We start from the raw sequence: 20,316 nt of genomic DNA on the forward strand, positions 1-20,316 counted from the left end.
CTTATAGGGTGTCTGAGAGAGTGAAACAGACTTTGAGGAAGGAGATACAGGAAATGCTGGAACTAGGGGTAATTCAGGAGTCCAGCAGTCCCTGGGCCTCTCCAGTGGTGCTGGTACCAAAGAAGGATGGCAGGACCAGGTTAAGTGTGGACTATAGGAAATTAAATAGTCACACAGAGTCAGATGCTTACCCCTTGCCTAGGACAGATGAAGCCCTAGAGCAGCTGGGTGGGACTAAGTACCTTACCACTATTGATCTTATCAAGGGTTATTGGCAGGTGACCTTGACTCCCAGTGCTAGAAAGAGGTCAGCCTTTGTGACTCCCTTTGGCTTGTATGAGCTCACAAAGATGCCGTTTGGGATGAAAAATGCCCCAGCGACTTTCTAGAGATTTGTAGATCATATCCCAGCAGGAACAGGAGATTTTGCACTTGATTACCTAGATGATATTGCCAACTACAGTCAGTCCTGGCAAGACTACCTTCAGCATGTCAGGGAGATGCTGGGAAGACTACAAAGGGCAGGGCTGACCATTAAGCCCACCAAATGTCAGGTGGGCATAGCAGAGGTCCCCTACCTGGGACATAGAGTGGGTAGTGGTAAGATCAGGCCAGAACCCGCCAAAGTGGAAGCCATTCAGACATGGTCTGCCCCTGTTACCAAAAAGCAAGTGAAGGCATTTTTAGGGACAGCAGGGTACTACAAAAAATTTGTCCCCTATTATAGTACCATAGCTGCTCCCCTCACAGACCTGACATGTAAAACCAGGCCAGGTAAGGTAGTGTGGACTCCAGCATGTGAGCAGGCATTTCAGAAGCTTAAAGGAGCTGTGGAAGGACCCCCTGTGTTAGCCAGTCCAGATTACAGCAAATAATTTATTGAGCAGGTGGATGCTTCAAACCATGGGGTGGGGGCTGTACTTAGCCAGGTTTCTTCAGAGGGAGAAGAGTACCCAGTGGTTTATCTCAGTCATAGGCTCCAACTTAGGGAGGAATGCTATGCATCTGTAGAAAAGGAATGCCTAGTCATAGTGTGGGCACTGCAGAAACTTCAGCCTTATCTGTATGGAAGGAAATTCACTGCAGTTATAGACCACAATCCCTTAACATGGCTACACCGAGCCAGCCAGCAAAATGCCAAGTTACTAAGGTGGAGCCTAGGGTTGCATGCATATAATATGACAGTGCAGCACCACAGTGGGGATAGCAATGCCAACGCAGATTGGCTGTCAAGACAGGAAATGGGGTAGAGTATTCCCTGATATGCTCAAACCTCTCAAGCAATGTTTCTCAAGGGTCACTTAAAAAACTAGCTTGAGTTTTCTGGGGGGGTTGTGGGGCTGCCAATCCACCTCTCTGGAATTTTGTAAATAATTACATGTCATTTGTGAATATTAATATGATCCAAAGGCTTGTCTTACAAATGTAAGAGAACTATATGTTATATGGATATTAAATTACTGGTGCAGAAGTGTGTGTTGAACTATAGTTAGCTTAGTTTCTGCTACTCCTTTCTCTCTTTCCACTTACAAAAAAAAAAAAAAAAAAAAATTATCTGCTTTTACTGTATTTGTGTTTCTTCCTACTTTATTTTGCTTTTGCGTCATCTTAAAAGTACTCGATTGTATTTATTACTGCTTGGTGTAACTCATTCTAAGCCTTTTAGTTTAAGTACTTGGGCTTCAGACCAGTTGTTTTGCATTAAGAAGGTTTGTGACCTGCACTGTGGTGGCAGGACAGGTAGCTTACATCCTTCTAAGTTGGGAACTGCTGACTGAGGGCTCAGTGTCTGTTATTCTAAAAGTGTATTAGTTCTGGTTTACGCACTTGGGCTTCAGGCCAGTTATTTTACATTAAGAAGGTTCGTGGTCTGCACTCTTGTGGGAGGAGAGGCTGGACTCTGCCCTTCTGAGCTGGGAATTTCTGGTTAAAGGCTTATAGTGCCTGCATATTTGAACTGTTTCTTACTGAAATTGGTACACCTTGTTTGCTGTAGCATAGACTAGATACAGGCCTGCTGAATCTAGCTTTATTTGTATGCTTGTTGTTTGTTTGCTTATTTCCCTGAAACGCTAATTTCACCTAAAACGCGGCTTTTCAGCGCTTCTGTGGATCCCTAGTGATATCCGCATTGCTTACTGTACTTATTTCCTTGTTTCACTTGAAAGAAAGTTACTGTTTGTCATTTTTGCATTTAAGTTACCTGTAACACATTGCATTTAAGTTACCTGGCACTTGCTCACTAAGTCAGCACTAAAAAATTAAAAGCACTACGCCCTCACAAACTCCCCTTGAGTACCTTGTTCCCCATTGGCCCTTTTTTCAATTATAAAGGAATTCCCAATACTATTCTAGCATGTCCAAAGGTCAGTTGTCAATCTCCTCTCCTGTCCAGCTGGTAAATCTGGGAATCTTGAGGCAATATAACCAAAAACACCACTCCTCCACGTCAGGAACAAATGAAATAAAACAAGTAGTCGTCCGCTTGCATTTACCATAAAGGGTATCCTCCAGCAACACGCCAGTCACAAATACAAAGTGTATATAGCTCCGTAAAATAGTGTAAGCCACTCGATGAGTAAAAACATGTATTTAATAAAAAGCACCAAGACCAGCATAACACAAGCACTTGGGATTCATGAAACATCATCACTAGTCATGCGAGAGGCCCTAATCATTTGGCCTTTAACTATATTTCTCCTAAGATAGAAGGGATGGTCACTTTCAAAATGAACGTAGGAATTGGAAAAACATTTCTTTCTAAAAATCCGAGATTCATATTTCTTTCCCGGCTTATTCTTAGTAATAGTCACATCAAGATAATTTATCTGTTCCTTATTATATTGGTAAGTAAACTCCAAGAACGTGGTAGTCGTATGTAAATAATCTATAAATTCCTCGACTTGTTCAACAGTCCCTTTCCACACCAAAAGGATGTCATCCAAAAACCTGAAATACGTAGTAACGTATTCCCAAAATCTGGATTTAAAGACGTATTCTAACTCCCAAAAAAGCATAATAATATTGGCATAGGTGGGGGCACATGAAGAACCCATTGCCACTCCACCTATCTGATGGTATATGTCTCCCTGAAAATAGAGGAAGTTGTTTTTCAACACTAATTCCATGTTTTCAAGAATTAACCTAAAGTCAGTCCTATTGCAAAAATTAAATTCCACTAACATATGCTCAAACCAAGTTAAACCAATATCATGGGGTATGACAGAAAATAAATCTCTGACATCAATAGTCACAAAAATAAAATTTTCATTGTATGGAACCTCATTAAATTTAGTAAGAAAGTCCCATGAGTCCACCAATATATGATTGTAATTCAGATGGAAGTTCTTTAATTTTGTGTCTATGAATATGGCAAGAGGCTGTGTCTTTGAACACTGTGAAGTTACAATGGGTCTAAGGGGGGGATTTTGTACATCTTTATGAATTTTGGGGATGCCGAATATTTCCGGAATAACTGGTTTTGAAACTTTAAAATAATTATACAGATCCAGGTTGATTAGTCCCTGTAAAAGATTGTCTTCTAACCAGTAGTCTATTTTCTTGTAACAGATGTTCATTTCGTTTCTGGATGCTATTCGGTATCTATCCCCTTGGTTAAGAATGTCCAACATCCTACTAGTGTAGTCCCAGTGGTCCATAAGGACCACTCCTCCCCCTTTGTCAGGTTTCATAATCCTAACTTTGTCATTACCCTGTAACTTCTGCAAGATAGTAACTTCCTCACTTGACAAATTACTCAGTTCTTTTACTCCGTCGTTTCCATGGTATCCCTCCCTGATCATGTATAAAACTTGGTTCTCAAAATTAGCAATGTCATGTTGCAGGGGAGGGTTAAATACACTTTTCCTTTTAAAAACATTTAAATTCGTATTTTCTCCTTGTCCAAAGCTATTCTTGAAATGTAGCTTTCTTGTAAATAACTTAACATCAAGTAATAAGTCCTCCATTTTTGGTTTTTTTATGGGAATAAATGAGAACCCTTTTGTAAAGAGCCCAAAAAAGGCATTGGTAACCTCAATATCAGTAAAATTATAAATGTAGAAATTATTGTCCACATTAACTCTACATTTAGTGGGAATAATATTGTCTTCATAAGTGTTGTTTGTATCCCCTGGTACTTCACTACCACACCCTGTATTCACTATATCAAAAAACACATTCGTACAACCAGTATCTAAAGAGTCTTTCTGTTCACCTGTAGTAGGACCAGCTGTATATGAACTTGGCCCTATCTGTAGTTGTTCGCCCCTCGCTTTCTCGGGTGTTGATTCCCTGCTGCTTCTGCGTACGAAAAAGGGTGGTACTGTTTTTTCAGTCTCTCTGACCGTCTCACTCCCTCTTCCCCTTCCCCCAAAGGGAATTCGGGTTCCGGTACATTTTCCCTGATGTAACCGCCTTCTAGATAATTCTCGTCAACAAAATTAGGACCTCCAAAATTAAGTTCCCTGTCCTGGCCCTGGGCTCTGTGGAAGTGGTGTGGTTCTGGTTCAAACCTTTTACCAACACCATAAGTACCGTTGGCCACTTTCCCATTGAAGGCCTTCTTCCTATAAAATTTCCCCGGGTCCATATAAGCCTTACCCTCTCTATAGTCATGTAAATCTCGTTCAATTTTTCCTAACTTCCTCTTATAGTTTTTAGATATACTGACGTCTACATCGTAAAGCACTTTACAATACACATCCCTATACTCTTGCAATGTAAAAAACAAATCTTTGGTAATATCTAATTGCAAAACATCAATACGTGTTTTAATGTCTTCTATTATTTCTGTATTACTACAAATCATTGCTTTTAACATAGCAATACCACAGTCGTTTAATAAATCAGAAATTGTTTTAAACAACTTTTCATTCCCCCGTATGTTGTTGGGGTATTTACTAAGTCTCAGTCCTTTTGGTACAATATTTTGTTCGACGCATTGCGTCAGGTACCAATTGTCTAAACACAGGTTTTTATATTTAAATAATTCACTTTCTAGTAGCTTACATTTTTCTTTGTAACTGTAATTGTCCGTACCGGTTTTGTCTCTCTCTTTTTCCTGCAAGGTCACGGTAAATGATTTTCCCAACCATTCTGAAAATGAAATGTTCTTGTATGTGTCCAGGGGATTGTTTTTACCCGAACTTTTGTCCTTAGATGGTCCTCCATGAGCCGAATTAGTCGGGCGTTCACCACAGCCATAGTTGCAATTCAAACTGCTACCTTCACCCTCCGTGTCTAACCGTGATGTCATCATTGGCCTCCGGGTCTCCTTGGGACTTCTTTGTGCACACGGTATCGACTCATTGGTGTCCGTCGGACTGCCTAAGCCATTACTACTTTGCGAATGGCTATGAATAAGTTTCAACAGTTGGCTTAAAAGCGAATTGTCCGTTTCCATTGGGATCCCTCGTAAAACGCTAACGGTTGCACAATATAACCAAAAACACCACTCCTCCACGTCAGGAACAAATGAAATAAAACAAGTAGTCGTCCGCTTGCATTTACCATAAAGGGTATCCTCCAGCAACACGCCAGTCACAAATACAAAGTGTATATAGCTCCGTAAAATAGTGTAAGCCACTCGATGAGTAAAAACATGTATTTAATAAAAAGCACCAAGACCAGCATAACACAAACACTTGGGATTCATGAAACATCATCACTAGTCATGCGAGAGGCCCTAATCATTTGGCCTTTAACTATATTTCTCCTAAGATAGAAGGGATGGTCACTTTCAAAATGAACGTAGGAATTGGAAAAACATTTCTTTCTAAAAATCCGAGATTCATATTTCTTTCCCGGCTTATTCTTAGTAATAGTCACATCAAGATAATTTATCTGTTCCTTATTATATTGGTAAGTAAACTCCAAGAACGTGGTAGTCGTATGTAAATAATCTATAAATTCCTCGACTTGTTCAACAGTCCCTTTCCACACCAAAAGGATGTCATCCAAAAACCTGAAATACGTAGTAACGTATTCCCAAAATCTGGATTTAAAGACGTATTCTAACTCCCAAAAAAGCATAATAATAGTGGAAAGCCTTTCAGACATGGTCTGCCCCTGTTACCAAAAAGCAAGTGAAGGCATTTTTAGGGACAGCAGGGTACTACAAAAAATTTGTCCCCTATTATAGTACCATAGCTGCTCCCCTCACAGACCTGACATGTAAAACCAGGCCAGGTAAGGTAGTGTGGACTCCAGCATGTGAGCAGGCATTTCAGAAGCTTAAAGGAGCTGTGGAAGGACCCCCTGTGTTAGCCAGTCCAGATTACAGCAAAGAATTTATTGAGCAGGTGGATGCTTCAAACCATGGGGTGGGGGCTGTACTTAGCCAGGTTTCTTCAGAGGGAGAAGAGTACCCAGTGGTTTATCTCAGTCATAGGCTCCAACTTAGGGATGAATGCTATGCATCTGTAGAAAAGGAATGCCTAGTCATAGTGTGGGCACTGCAGAAACTTCAGCCTTATCTGTATGGAAGGAAATTCACTGCAGTTATAGACCACAATCCCTTAACATGGCTACACTGAGCCAGCCAGCAAAATGCCAAGTTACTAAGGTGGAGCCTAGGGTTGCATGCATATAATATGACAGTGCAGCACCACAGTGGGGATAGCAATGCCAACGCAGATTGGCTGTCAAGACAGGAAATGGGGTAGAGTATTCCCTGATATGCTCAAACCTCTCAAGCAATGTTTCTCAAGGGTCACTTAAAAAACTAGCTTGTGTTTTCTGGGGGGGTTGTGGGGCTGCCAATCCACCTCTCTGGAATTTTGTAAATAATTTCATGTCATTTGTGAATATTAATATGATCCAAAGGCTTGTCTTACAAATGTAAGAGAACTATATGTTATATGGATATTAAATTACTGGTGCAGAAGTGTGTGTTGAACTATAGTTAGCTTAGTTTCTGCTACTCCTTTCTCTCTTTCCACTTACAAAAAAAAAAAAAAAAAAAATTATCTGCTTTTACTGTATTTGTGTTTCTTCCTACTTTATTTTGCTTTTGCGTCATCTTAAAAGTACTCGATTGTATTTATTACTGCTTGGTGTAACTCATTCTAAGCCTTTTAGTTTAAGTACTTGGGCTTCAGACCAGTTGTTTTGCATTAAGAAGGTTTGTGACCTGCACTGTGGTGGCAGGACAGGTAGCTTACATCCTTCTAAGTTGGGAACTGCTGACTGAGGGCTCAGTGTCTGTTATTCTAAAAGTGTATTAGTTCTGGTTTACGCACTTGGGCTTCAGGCCAGTTATTTTACATTAAGAAGGTTCGTGGTCTGCACTCTTGTGGGAGGAGAGGCTGGACTCTGCCCTTCTGAGCTGGGAATTTCTGGTTAAAGGCTTATAGTGCCTGCATATTTGAACTGTTTCTTACTGAAATTGGTACACCTTGTTTGCTGTAGCATAGACTAGATACAGGCCTGCTGAATCTAGCTTTATTTGTATGCTTGTTGTATGTTTGCTTATTTCCCAGAAACGCTAATTTCACCTAAAACACGGCTTTTCAGCGCTTCTGTGGATCCCTAGTGATATCCGCATTGCTTACTGTACTTATTTCCTTGTTTCACTTGAAAGAAAGTTACTGTTTGTCATTTTTGCATTTAAGTTACCTGTAACACATTGCATTTAAGTTACCTGGCACTTGCTCACTAAGTCAGCACTAAAAAATTAAAAGCATTACACCCTCACAAACTCGCCTTGAGTACCTTGTTCCCCATTGGCCCTTTTTTCAATTATAAAGGAATTCCCAATACTATTCTAGCATGTCCAAAGGTCAGTTGTCAATCTCCTCTCCTGTCCAGCTGGTGAATCTGGGAATCTTGAGGCAATGTTACAACTGCCTCATGTACACAGACAACCCTCTCCTCCTCCCAACAAATTCCAACACGTGAGAGATGCAACCATATAGCCAAACTGGAGGCTAAGCTCTCTCAACTCAGTACTGGCGTAACCAGTCAGGAGAAGAAAACCACACTCACTACAATTCCAGTCTCTCATAGACCTACCACGACAGCAAACGAAACACATAAACACATAAAAACATACTCGGATGCTCTAAATAGAAATCTGCCTAAGCAGCAGAGACCTCCAAAGCAGACACCCAAGCAACCGCTACCCCAAAACAAAACACGTGCAACACATAGCTCACAAAGCCAGTGTGCCGAACTGTCACAGCCCTTAAGGCTAAACAACACACCTGATACACTTGTAATAGGTGACTCTATCATTAGGCACACTGACGTCCTGATCACCAGGCTGAACAAGGAGAAGGTCACGGTGAGCTGCCTGTCGGGCACTAGGATCTGCCACATAACACAAGCACTCAGGTCACTCCAGAACAAGTACAAATATGACTCAGTCATTGTCCATGCTGGTGTGAATGACCTGAGACGTACCTCCCTGGACTACATGAAAAGAGACATAGAGGAGCTCTCTGAGCATGTAGCCCAGGCCGTATGACCCTGACCTTGAGTAGCATCTTACCCTCACCAAGAATGATACCACAATATGAAGACAAGATGATCAATTTCAACAATTGGATTAAGTATTGGTGTCATTCAAAAGGGATCCAATGCCTGTCAGCCAGGGATGACATGCTCAACAAGCCACGATGCTTCGCTAGGGATGGCTTGCACCTGTCACCCCTGGACTTTCGGATATTGGCAAAGGCTCTTGCTACCCCCATAGTGCCTTTTTTAGGCAAGGCTCAAAAGACAAACCCACCTCCATTGGTATCACAAGGGATAAGAAACTAAGAGTAATGCTACTCAAAGAAGTCTAAACCTCAAGATGCACGCACTCGAAACTCTCCTTAGCATGGAGAACATCGATATCTGTGCAGTAACAGAAACCTGGTTCAAGGCTCCTGAGAGCACCCCAGCACTACCAGGTTATACCTCATACGATGCTTTTCGGCCCCAAAACTTGGACCAAACCACAAAAGGAGGGGGGAGTATCAATATTCATCAAAGATACCCACACCTCCAGGTTGGTGGCACAGCACGAAGCATCAGAGACTATCCATGTGCAACTAACAGTGGGTAAAACTGCCTTCCAGTTTATAGTCTGCTACAGACCACCCTCCCAAACCCAGGCACCCCACTCGGCCTTCCTGAGAACACTGGAAAATATGAAGGTCTCTCCAAACACCATTATATTGGGCGACTTCAACTACCCAAACATAGACTGGTAGCATTACTCTAGCTCCAACACCCTAGCCCAAAGGTTCCTAGAATTTATAATCTCAAATGCTATGGAACAACTTGTTACCATTCCCACAAGAGGGGAAAACATACTGGACCTGATCATCACCAACATGGGGACGCTATGCTCCAGACCAGAAGTGTATCCCTCACTGGTAAGATCAGACCATAAACTAATCTCACTGGATATTCACATCCCGACCCCACCCCCTGCCCAGAAAATCACAGTGAAAAACTTCTCTAAATCAAATTTCACACTCCTCAAAACTGAGGTGGAATCCTTCAAAGCCCCCGGGCCTGTGGAAAATACGGCCCAGACTGCAGAATCCTTTATAAACTCATTCTATGAACACCTTCAGGAATGCATGGATCTTGGAATCCCAAATAAAACCAAGACCCAATCCTCCAAAGGCAGACATCCTGTCTGGTGGACCCCAGCCATAAACAAACTATGCAATAGAAGGAGGAAGCTACTACATGATAGAGCAAAATCCCAAAAAGGGAAGGCATCTCTGATCAGTATTAGCAAAAAACTACGGGCACTCATACAATCGTCTAAGGCCAGCTTCGAGAGAAAAATTGCACAGGACACTAAGGATAATCACAAGGCTTTCTTTAGTTATGTTAGGAACCTGGGTGGGAATTCCCAGATATGCTCAGGATTAGTCCAAAATGACAAAAAATACACCAAACCCACAGACATTGCCAACATCCTAGCTGACAGGTTCAGCGCAAACTTCTCCCCCCCCCACCAAAAGGGCAAGTATCTATCCCAGTAGAGTGCTGCCCCCCTGACATCTCAGATGCTCAGGTAAGAGCTGCCCTCTCCAAAGCAAAAAACACAGCATCAATGGGACCAGACGGTGTCCCGGGCTGTGTCCTACATGAACTCCAAGAAGAGCTAAACCCAAACATAAAACTACTGTTCAATCTCAGCCTTACCACAGGATATGTACCCAAAGAGTGGCGTACAGCAACAGTGATCCCTCTCCACAAAGGTGGTGCCTCAATGGATCCTGGAAACTATCGCCCCATAAGCCTGACTAGCTTGGTCTGCAAAGCTATGGAAAGGGTCATCATGGACCTCATAAATAAAGATATTGGGGACCAACAGACACTGGATCCTACCCAGTTCAGCTTTGTGAAGGACAGATCCTGCCTCTTAAACCTGGTCGATTTCTTTGAAACAGTCACCAAGGCCATTGACGAGGGGAAGGTTGTCTACACAGCCTACCTGGACCTCGCAAAAGCCTTCGATACAATACCCCACTCAGGCATTATAGATAAGCTCAGCAGCTTAAATATAAACCCCTATGTCACTAGATGGGTTGCAAACTGGCTCAAGGACAGAACCCACATGGTTAGAATTGCTGGAGCCATGTCAGACTCCAAACCAGTTACAAGTGGCATCCCACAAGGCTCAGTCCTGGGACCTCTCTTGTTCGGTATATATTTCTCAGAGGTACAGGCCAATACGGAAGGACTGTGGCTGACCAAGTTCACAGATGACTGCAAATTGGGTGCCATAATCGACTCTCCAGCCAACACAAGCATCCTCCAAAAGGGCCTCGTAGAAACAGACAACTGGTTCCAGAGCCATGGCCTCAAGCTAAACGCCAAAAAGTGTATAGTCATCCCCTTTGGCAAAAACAAAGTGCCCACAAATTACCACATAGGTGGTAATTCATTAAGTACAGAAGAAGTAATTAGTGACCTGGGGACCCAAGTTGATAGCAATCTCTCATTTGACAACCATGTGGCCAAAGTGGTTAGAAGAACATTTTGTATAGCCCACCTAATCATGAAGGGATTCACATCTGATCAGGGGAGGTCATCATGCCTCTTTACTCATCGCTCATCAGGCCCATAATTGAGTACAATGCCCCTTTTGGGATGTACCTTACCAGACACCTGCAGCAACTGGAAAGACCCCAAAAGTACCTCACCAAGAGGATCAAAGGGCTCAAACAGATGCCATATGCTGCCCGGTTAAAGAAACTCTAGCTCTACTCGGTGGCATACTGCCTGCTCAGAGGCAATCTGTGCCTGATGTATAAAGCCATGTCCAACCCAGAATTAATGGACATGCTGCACCCCAGAACATCCAATTCCCATCGAGCTATGCGCTTGAGAGACTTGAACCTCAGCACTGAAATAAATAGGACATGCTGGAGGGACAGATTCATAACCCAGAGGCTCCCTTCACTCTGGAATAAAATCCCAGTCCAGGTTAGGCAGAGTCCCTCATTGACTCTCATCAAGAGGAATCTTGATGAGTGGATGGGAGATCATAGGTTTACCCCGGGTATCACTTCTGTGTCACTGTTAGAGGCACAGTATACTAACCTCGAAAAAGGGCATAGCAAAATACATTTAAAATGGGTGGCGAAAGCCAGACACACTCTGGCTAAGCTTATAAATGCCCTAGGGCAGATAGCCTAGTATAAACCTATGAACCTATGAACCTATATGTTATGTGCTGAGCTTCAGGAATTTAACCACAGTGTATCTTACTGGAGAAATACAGAAATGTGTAAAAGCTATATACCTGTGCAGATGTGTGTTGCAATGGTAGAAGTTTGAACATACAGAGTTAACTTGCAAAACCTCAAGAATATAAGCAGAAATTGTTTTATGATTCTGTTATCTCTGTTTCAGCTCAGAGCAGAAACAATATCCAGAGCTAGAGGTTTTCCTATTTTCTTGAAACAGAAATAATTACTAGATTTCAAATGTAAGAGCGTTTAATTGTTTTACGACTTCCAGTTCTAGGCAAACGTCTGAGAGATATGCACCTGTGACACAGAGCTGCTAAATTCTAAGTTTATGTTAGTCTGAGAACTGAAGGCAGGTGACAAAGAGTGATGTCATCCCAGCTAACCCAGCAGTAATGTGTATTATTAATTTAAGAACTATCTCAGAGAGTGAGTCTGTGCAATTTGTATTTATCTTTAGATCTGACAACATCCTCTCGTCATAGATTCATAGGCTGGTACTAGGCTATCGGCCCTAGGGCTTATACAAGCCTAGCCTTTACAATTTCCTGGCTATTTCTTCCCACAATATTTACTTCCCTGGACCCCTGTCTAGCAAGGCAACTAACATGATCCCCGGGGTGAATTTCCTATCTCCCATCCAATCATCAAGGTTCCTTTTGAAGAGGGCCAAAGAGGTGCTTTCCTTGACATGTATGGACAGTATATTCCAGAGTCTGGGGAGTCTCTGGGTCAGGAACGTATCCCTCCAGCATGTTTTGTTCATTGTGATGACAAGGTTTAGATCCATGGAATATGTGTCTCTGAGAGATTGGGATTTCTTTAAATGTAGCATGTCCAACAGCTTTGGGTTTGACATGGCCTTGTATGTTAAGCAGAGATCACCTCTGAGTAGACATGTGACAGAGTATAGGTGGAATTTTTTTAGATGGTCAGCACAGGGCATCTGCTTTAGGCCTGTGATTCTTTTAGTGAGGTATTTCTGCAGCCTTTCCAGTTGTTGCAGATGTCTTGAGAGGTACATACCAAACGCGGCATTGTATTCTATAATGGGACTAATGAGGGATGAGTACAGTGGGACAATGACCTCCTTTTTTCTGGATGAAAAGCGTTAATGATGAGGTGTGTCACATAGAAGAATTTCCTGACTGTTGTGGTGATGTGGTTATCGAAGGTGAGACCACTGTCCACCTGTGTCCCTAAGTCTCTTATCACACTTTCGGTGTTTAGTGTACTGCCAGCTATGTGATAATTCACTGGTACATGTTTTTTCCCAAAGGGGATAACTATACATTTCTTGGCATTGAGCATAAGCCCATGGATCTGGTACCAAGCATATGATTCTGTAAGGCCCTTTTCTAGAATATCCACATCTTTTGGGGATTAAGTAATGGCTCCCAGTTTGCAGTCATCTGTGACCTTTGTTAGCCAGAGTCCCTTAGTGTTGGCCTGGTCTTCAGAGAAGTAGATGCCAAACAAGAGCAGTCCCAGGACTGAACCCTGAGGTACACCACTTGTCACTTGTCTGGAGCTAGATTTGGAGTTGGCTACTTTTACAGTGTGGGTTCTTTCAGTAAGCCAGTTGGCAACCCATCGAGTGATGTAGGGATTAATGCCCAACTTAGTATTTTTATCTATGATTCCAGAGTGGGGGATGGTGTCAAAGGCCTTGCTGAGGTCCAGATAGGCTGTGTGGACCACCTTACCCTTGTCCACAGCTCTTGAGACTGATTAAAAGAAGTCAGTCAGGTTCAGGAGACAAGATTGGCCCTTCACAAACCCAAGCTGTATGGGGTCCAGTGTTTGAAGGTTGGCAATGTCTTTGTTTGTAAGTTCCATGATAATACGTTCCATGGCCTTGCAGATCAGGCTCGTCAGACTGATGGGGTGGTAATTCCTGGTATCCAAGGTAGATCCCCCTTGTGGAGTAGGATAACAGTAGCTGTGCACCACTCAGTGGGCATGAAGCCTGAGGTGAGGCTATGATTAAACATGACACTTAGGTGAGGTGCCAGTTCATTTTGTAGTTCATGCAGTACACAGCCTGGGATGTCATCTGGTCCCAGGGATGCTGTATTCTTAGTTTTGGAGAATGCGTTTTTTACCTGTGTGGCCGTTATTACCAGAATTTAGCAATATTTCATTATTGAGATGGGTCCTTTAGGGGGTGAGAGGGGGGTGAAGTTTGCACTGAATCGGTCTGCCAGGATATTGGCAATATCCTTGGGATCAGTATATTTAATGCCATTCTGTTGTAGCTCAGAGCAGATCTGAGCATTGCCATTTAGATTCTTGACATAGCTATAGAATGCCTTGTGGTTGTCTTTGGAATCTTTGGCAATTTTATTTTTGTAACTAGCTTTGGAGGATTTTATGAGGGATCTCAGCTTCTTACTGAGGCTGGTAAGGGAGCGTTTTGCATTCTGGGATTTTCCTCTTTTCTGCAACAGTTTCTTCCTTTTGTTGTAAAGTTTGTTTATGGCAAGGGACCACCAGATTGGCTTCCTTTTTTTGTGGAGAGCATCTTGGTTCTATTGGGGATGGCACGATTCATGCACAAGTGGATGGGCTCGTACAGTGCCTTAGTGTAGGATTCAGCAGTCAAACATTCAGTTCCCATCTGCATGGATGTCATGAAGTTTGTCACTTCTGACTTGAATAGCATGAAGTTGGCTTTGGAGAAGTTTTTTACGGAGGTTTCCTTACTGGGGGGTGGGGATGGGATGTGGATGTCAAGGGTGATTAGCTTATGGTCAGACCTGACCAACGAGGGGTGACCATAGGTGTGGAGCATCGATTTCCCATGTTGGTAATGATCAGGTCTAGGATATTGGAGCCCCTGGTGGGACTAAGGATTAGTTGATCCAGGGCATTGGAATTTATGAATTCCAAGAACAGTTGGTCAAAGGTGTTGGTACATGAGTCGTTTTCCCAGTTAATGGCAGGGTAGTTGAAATCACCCAGTATTAGGGTGTTTGGTTGTACCTTAATATTTTCCAGTATGTTTAGAAAGGTGTAATGAGAATCTTGGGGCATGGTGGGGGATCTGTAGCAAGCTACAATTTGGATTGCAGTCCTACCTAGTGTTAGGTGCACCTGGAGAATTTCAGACACATTGTGTTGGGCAGCTAGCCTGGTGTTGTGAATATCCTTGGTGAATATGGACACTCCTCCACGTTTAGTGTTTTGGTCCTGGTTTGGTGGCCGAAAAGTGTGGTAAGAGTTGTAGCCTGGTATTGTAGGGGTGCTCTCTGGAGTCTTGAACCAGGTCTCAGTTACTGCACAGATATCGATGTTCTCCATTTTTAAGAGTGCCTCGAGAGATTGCATTTTGAGGTTTAGACTTCTAGCATTGAGTAGCATTACCTTCGGATTTTGCATGCTTGTACTTGTTATGGTGGTGGTTTTGTCCTTTGAACTTTGCCTAAAAAAGGCACTATAGGAGTGGCAAAAGCATTAACCAGTAACCTGAATCCCAGGAGCGACAGTTGCAGACCATCTCTGTCAAAGCAGTGTGATCTGTCGATCATGTCGTCCTAGGCAGACAAATACTGGATCCCTTTGAATGACACCAGAAGCTTAGCCAATTGTTGAAGTCAATCATTTTGTACTGATACTGTGGTATCATTCTGGGCAAAGACAGGATTCTACTCAGGGCTAGGGTCATACCTGCTTGGGCAACATGATCTGAGAACGCTTCCATGTCTCTTTTCATGTAGTCCAGGGAGATATCTCTCAAGTTATTCACTCCAACATGGACAATGACAGAGTCATATTTGTACTTGTTGTAGAGTGACTTGAGTGCATGCATTATATGGTGGATCCTGGCACCTGACAGGCAGCTGACTGTAATTTTCTCCTTGTTCAGCCTGGTGAGTGGAACATCAGTGTGCCTGACTATAGAGTCACCTATAGCTAAAGTGTTGGGTATGTTTTCTTGCCTTAGGGACTGTTGTTGGGTGGCACACTGGTGTTGTGAGCTATGTGACACTTTAGTTGTGATTGGTGTTTGGTTGTGTTTCAGCTTTGGAGGTCCTTGCTGCTTGGGCAGGTTACTGTTAAGGGCCTCCACATATGTGGGTTTAGTGTTGCTCTGTGTGGGTGTTGGTGGTATGGGTTTAGAAGGGCTATGTGTTGCTTGAGGTGTAGTGCAGGTGTTAACCTTCTCCTCTTGACTGTCTAGCACAATCTTGGGTGGAGAGAGCTTTGCTTCCAGTTTGGCTATGTAAGTGCATCTCTCGCATGTTGTAGTGTTGGGTGGTAGGAGGAGAGGGTTGTCTGTGTACATGAGGCAATTGCTGCTTTGCCCCAGTATGCCCAGCTTTACCAGATGGACAGGAGAAATCACCGGAAGCTAACCCTTGGACATGCCTGGTTTGGTGCTTTTTTTTTTGTGAAGTACAAGAGCTGTTTTCCCTTACCTTAACAAGGTACTTTGCAATTGTAGGCTGTTTAGTGCCTATGATTAATGTTTCCTTATTAACAAGGAGAGTATGAGTGCTTGTATCATTTTAAGACTTCCTAGTGCTTTCCAGCAGGTTTCAAAGCAAGTGCTAGTCACTGGGATGCTTAAAGGTAAGATGAAAAAAAAAGGTTTATCCTAAAGACTGCAGTGTGCACTAGAGTAGTTAGATGAGAAAGTAGATAACTTAGTTTTATCTGTCTAAAAAAGTTGAGTTTTAGTGGAGAGTCACTATTTTTAAAACAGCAAGATAGATTGAAAGAGGTTGGTCACTTTTGTATTCTGGTACTATGGAATACAGTAGGATGTCCAATAAATTTAAATAGTTGAAAGGGAGTGATTTCACAAAATGGTAATTTTGTGCTTACTCACACAAGCCAATAAAAACAGAGACGAAATGAAATATATGGTCAAATTAACATAAGGGGAAGGCAACTAGAAAGACAGTGGTGTTTAAGAACACTACAGTAACTAGATGGGAGGGTGGGGAAAAGGTCTACCTGACTCACATGAGACAGAGCTGTGGTCTCTTTTCAAGTTTTAATATGCAGTTAAAAGCAGAATACAATTAAAACACAAGGTAAATAAAACAAATCACAGTATTCAAAATAGAAAAAGGCAATAAAGTAATACAACATATAAAAAGCAAACTAACCTTTCCCTCACAGCAAAGTGTAGCAGAGTCTGGGTGAGCCTTTCTAGTAAAGCACTTGCCTTGCTAATAGTAAGTAACTAGATTACAATGATTTATCTTAGAGAGAGGAATATAGTACAATTAGTTTAGATGTTTTCTGTATTTATTTGAGACTGTCCTGCAATGTTGTTTTAAACTCTGTAGTCACTGTGCTGAGTTATTGAATATTGTCTTGTTCTTTTATTATTTATTATTAAATATATTTAAACCTTTTAATTGTGGCTGGTTTGTTTAGAGATATTTAACTCTTAGTGTACTTGCATATGTATCTGGTGACACTGTACAGGTCACTCCTAAATAGCCTTCAAGTCTTTGTCACACTTACAATTTGGATAATAGTAACATTATACAGCAAGATTGGGCACCCTTTGGTAAAGGGCTTAAAAGTAGCTGATAATTAAGGGTGGCTGGTGGCAGCTGGTACTACCTTATAGTCTGGGCAGAAGGGGGCATAGCTAGTAAACCTGTGCCAGGCTTTCCTAGGTGTGTGTGTGTTTCTATATCAATCAAATCTCAAAGTGTGTGTGTGTGTGTGTGTGTGTGTGTGTGTGTGTGTGTGTGTGTGTGTGTGTGTGTGTGTGTGTGTGTGTGTGTGTGTGTGTGTCAGCTACTTGGGCAGGGACACAAAACACTGGTTGGACAGAGAGAGTGCTGGAGGTCTTAACTTGGCCACTCAGCTGAGATCTTAACCCGATAGCTGTGCCATTGGGGAGTCTTATTGGGCATCTGGAGAAAGAGAGATAAACCAGCTCCAGACTGAGTGTGATCTCTGTGTGCTCTTAAAGGAAATTGTACTTTACTGTGTGTGTGTGTACTTGTCATCCTCCCAATGTGTACTTCCCTCACTGGCTTGTAGTGCTGAGGACTGAGGCTCCTTGATTACTGGGCCAGTGCAGGGGCGTCATGGATACTATTGGCTGACATCTATATATTCAAAACTAAGTCCAGCCAAAGACTGAAATATTAGCAATTAGATCTAAGTAAATATATCAATATAAGATAATGCTATCCATCAGATGAGCAGATTTGCCTTAGCAGTCATAGACATTCCTTAAAACAGAAGCCATTGGTCACTTAAGAATGGTAGTGTTTTGATTTGTGACCACTCTGTCCCTTATACTGACATATAAGTGCATAGTAAAGTGTCAAATAGTATTCCGTTGCACTCAGTGATCTTTATAATGGTTATTGTACCCCCTCCCCCAAACTGTGCGCAATATGTAATAATATTACGACATACTGCAAGCCACTGTAACATTAAGGGCAACTACTCCATTAATTGTGTAAAAGCACTGCATTCTTTGTTGTTTGCATGCTTATACACACACATACACACATATAGAGGGACAGATACATAGATTGTGAAGAGGTGGTCAAGTGATTCTTCAGCCTCTATTAATACCTCCCCCACTTTACACATGCAGATCTTTTTATCCTTAGTCTTCTAGGTCTTTGGATGTGCATTCACTTTGTTCCAGAATAATTACTACATATCTAACTTAATTTGCTGAAACTACAGAAATTATTCACTGAAGATCATAATACTGAACTTTATGAAATAACTCAAATATGTCAAACAAATGTATTGCTGAGTGGTCAAGCCCACCCATCCTATGGTTTCTGCATCACCTCAGTGGATATTCCTCTCCAGTCTTGATTTGTAGTGCAGTAGGCTGAAGCCTTTAATGGGACCCAGACCTGAGTTCAACTGGCAGCTCAGGCAATGGAAGAACCAAGCATGACATGACATGATTTCAGCTTGCCAGGATATGGGTAGAGCCCCTCCACACACCTATGGGCACGGGGGCTGTTTCCTAGATGGCAAGTTCTGCTGCTGTGGTGTAAGTGGAAGCTTGCATGGTAAGCAGGTTGCTGGAATTGTAGAGGTAGTTGTCTGCAGTGATCTAAGCCAATGCTGTTAGCCCTTGATAGTGTTTGCAAAGGAACATACATTTGTGAATAATAATATATAGACAGTCCCTGCAGTGATGAACTTGCTCATGCCATCACCAGAGAGGGGTTAGAGCTACTAAAACAGGCCTTAACTGATAGGATGCCAGTGAAGGATGAAGCAACCCTCATGGATAGCTGAATTATCAGTGTTCCACACAGCACTTGTCCCTGAACTTTACTGCATATGCCCCTAGCATGGCAGAATTATCTAATTTTGAATTGCGGGCTTTGATGGCTGGGTCAAAAAGAGACAGGACAAAGTTACTATTACATTTTCCTTTAGGTTACGTGCCCTTGGCATTGGGATATTTATGTTGTATAGGTGCAGGGAAAACCCCTAGATTGTTGATGTAGAGAGCCTTTCGCTTGCAAAATAACATTCACTAATATGATATCAGTTGTGTCTGATTTGGCATCTTGCAATTTTTGTTATGAATTTTAGGTAACATTAGTTTTGGCAAACAATGGTTTAATGATGTTTCATATAAGTGTGTGTGTCGTGCACGCACAATAAACACTGTGTAAGCACCTCACCCACAAACTGTTTGGGTATGTTAGCTATGAATAATGTAATGATGTAATTCTGTATAGAACTGCTGGTAGTATTATGGACATGGGAAAATGACCATCACAAGGAATAGAAGGGAACTGGTTTTGCACACAAGTAGTGTCATATGATTATAACCGGGGAGGAGGGAATTCTCTGAGTTAGATCTGTGCTACTTTATTATTACAATAAAGTAAATAAATATTATTACAATAAACATAAACATTGTATTACAGTTGTAAGATAACACCTGCTGAAGAGGAAGGGCCTCTTCCTTAGACACAGGTACAATCTTACAGTTATAATTTTGGGGAAATTGAATGTATAACCTAGATATAAGAGAAGGTGGTCATTAGTAATGAGTAATCTTTTGACATCACGTCAGGGAAAAGATGAATACAATACATATGAGCCTTAGCTTACAATTATTAATGGAGATAAGATGAGCTACTCTAAGCAGAAGTAACAACCTTAAATATATGGTATGGGAGTCAGGTGGACTAGAGGGTTTATATTTACATCTTCGGAAGAGTAAGGTAGTTATTTACTACTTGCCTGACAATATATTGACAAGTCTTCTTTCTGGATCCTTTGCAACATACCCATTTGTGGCCTATATTTTGCCTCAGGGAAGAATTCATATTAACTCTAAGCCTCACATCCCTGTCTTTGAAATATTGTGCTACTTAGCATAGTATGAGATCCAGAATGTTGAAAAGGGATTATTTAAAGATCATGCTCAGTTTCATACAATGTCTGATGGTGATGTCTAACAAAACAGACATGTTACCAGCTAAAGAACTTGAATCCCTGACTAGGCCTTACTATAATACAGCCAGTGTAGTGCATGTGTGTTTGTACTTATATCTCTATTTACATGTGTGCATTTATTTTTGTTTTCCAGGGTAGACCAGTGATCTCCATAGACCTTTTTCACACTCAGCTTAGGAGAGAT

The sequence above is a fragment of the Protopterus annectens genome, chromosome 4.part0 (genome assembly GCF_019279795.1).
Source record: "Protopterus annectens isolate FY-2018-M chromosome 4.part0, PAN1.0, whole genome shotgun sequence".
In the NCBI taxonomy this organism is placed as follows: domain Eukaryota; kingdom Metazoa; phylum Chordata; order Ceratodontiformes; family Protopteridae; genus Protopterus; species Protopterus annectens.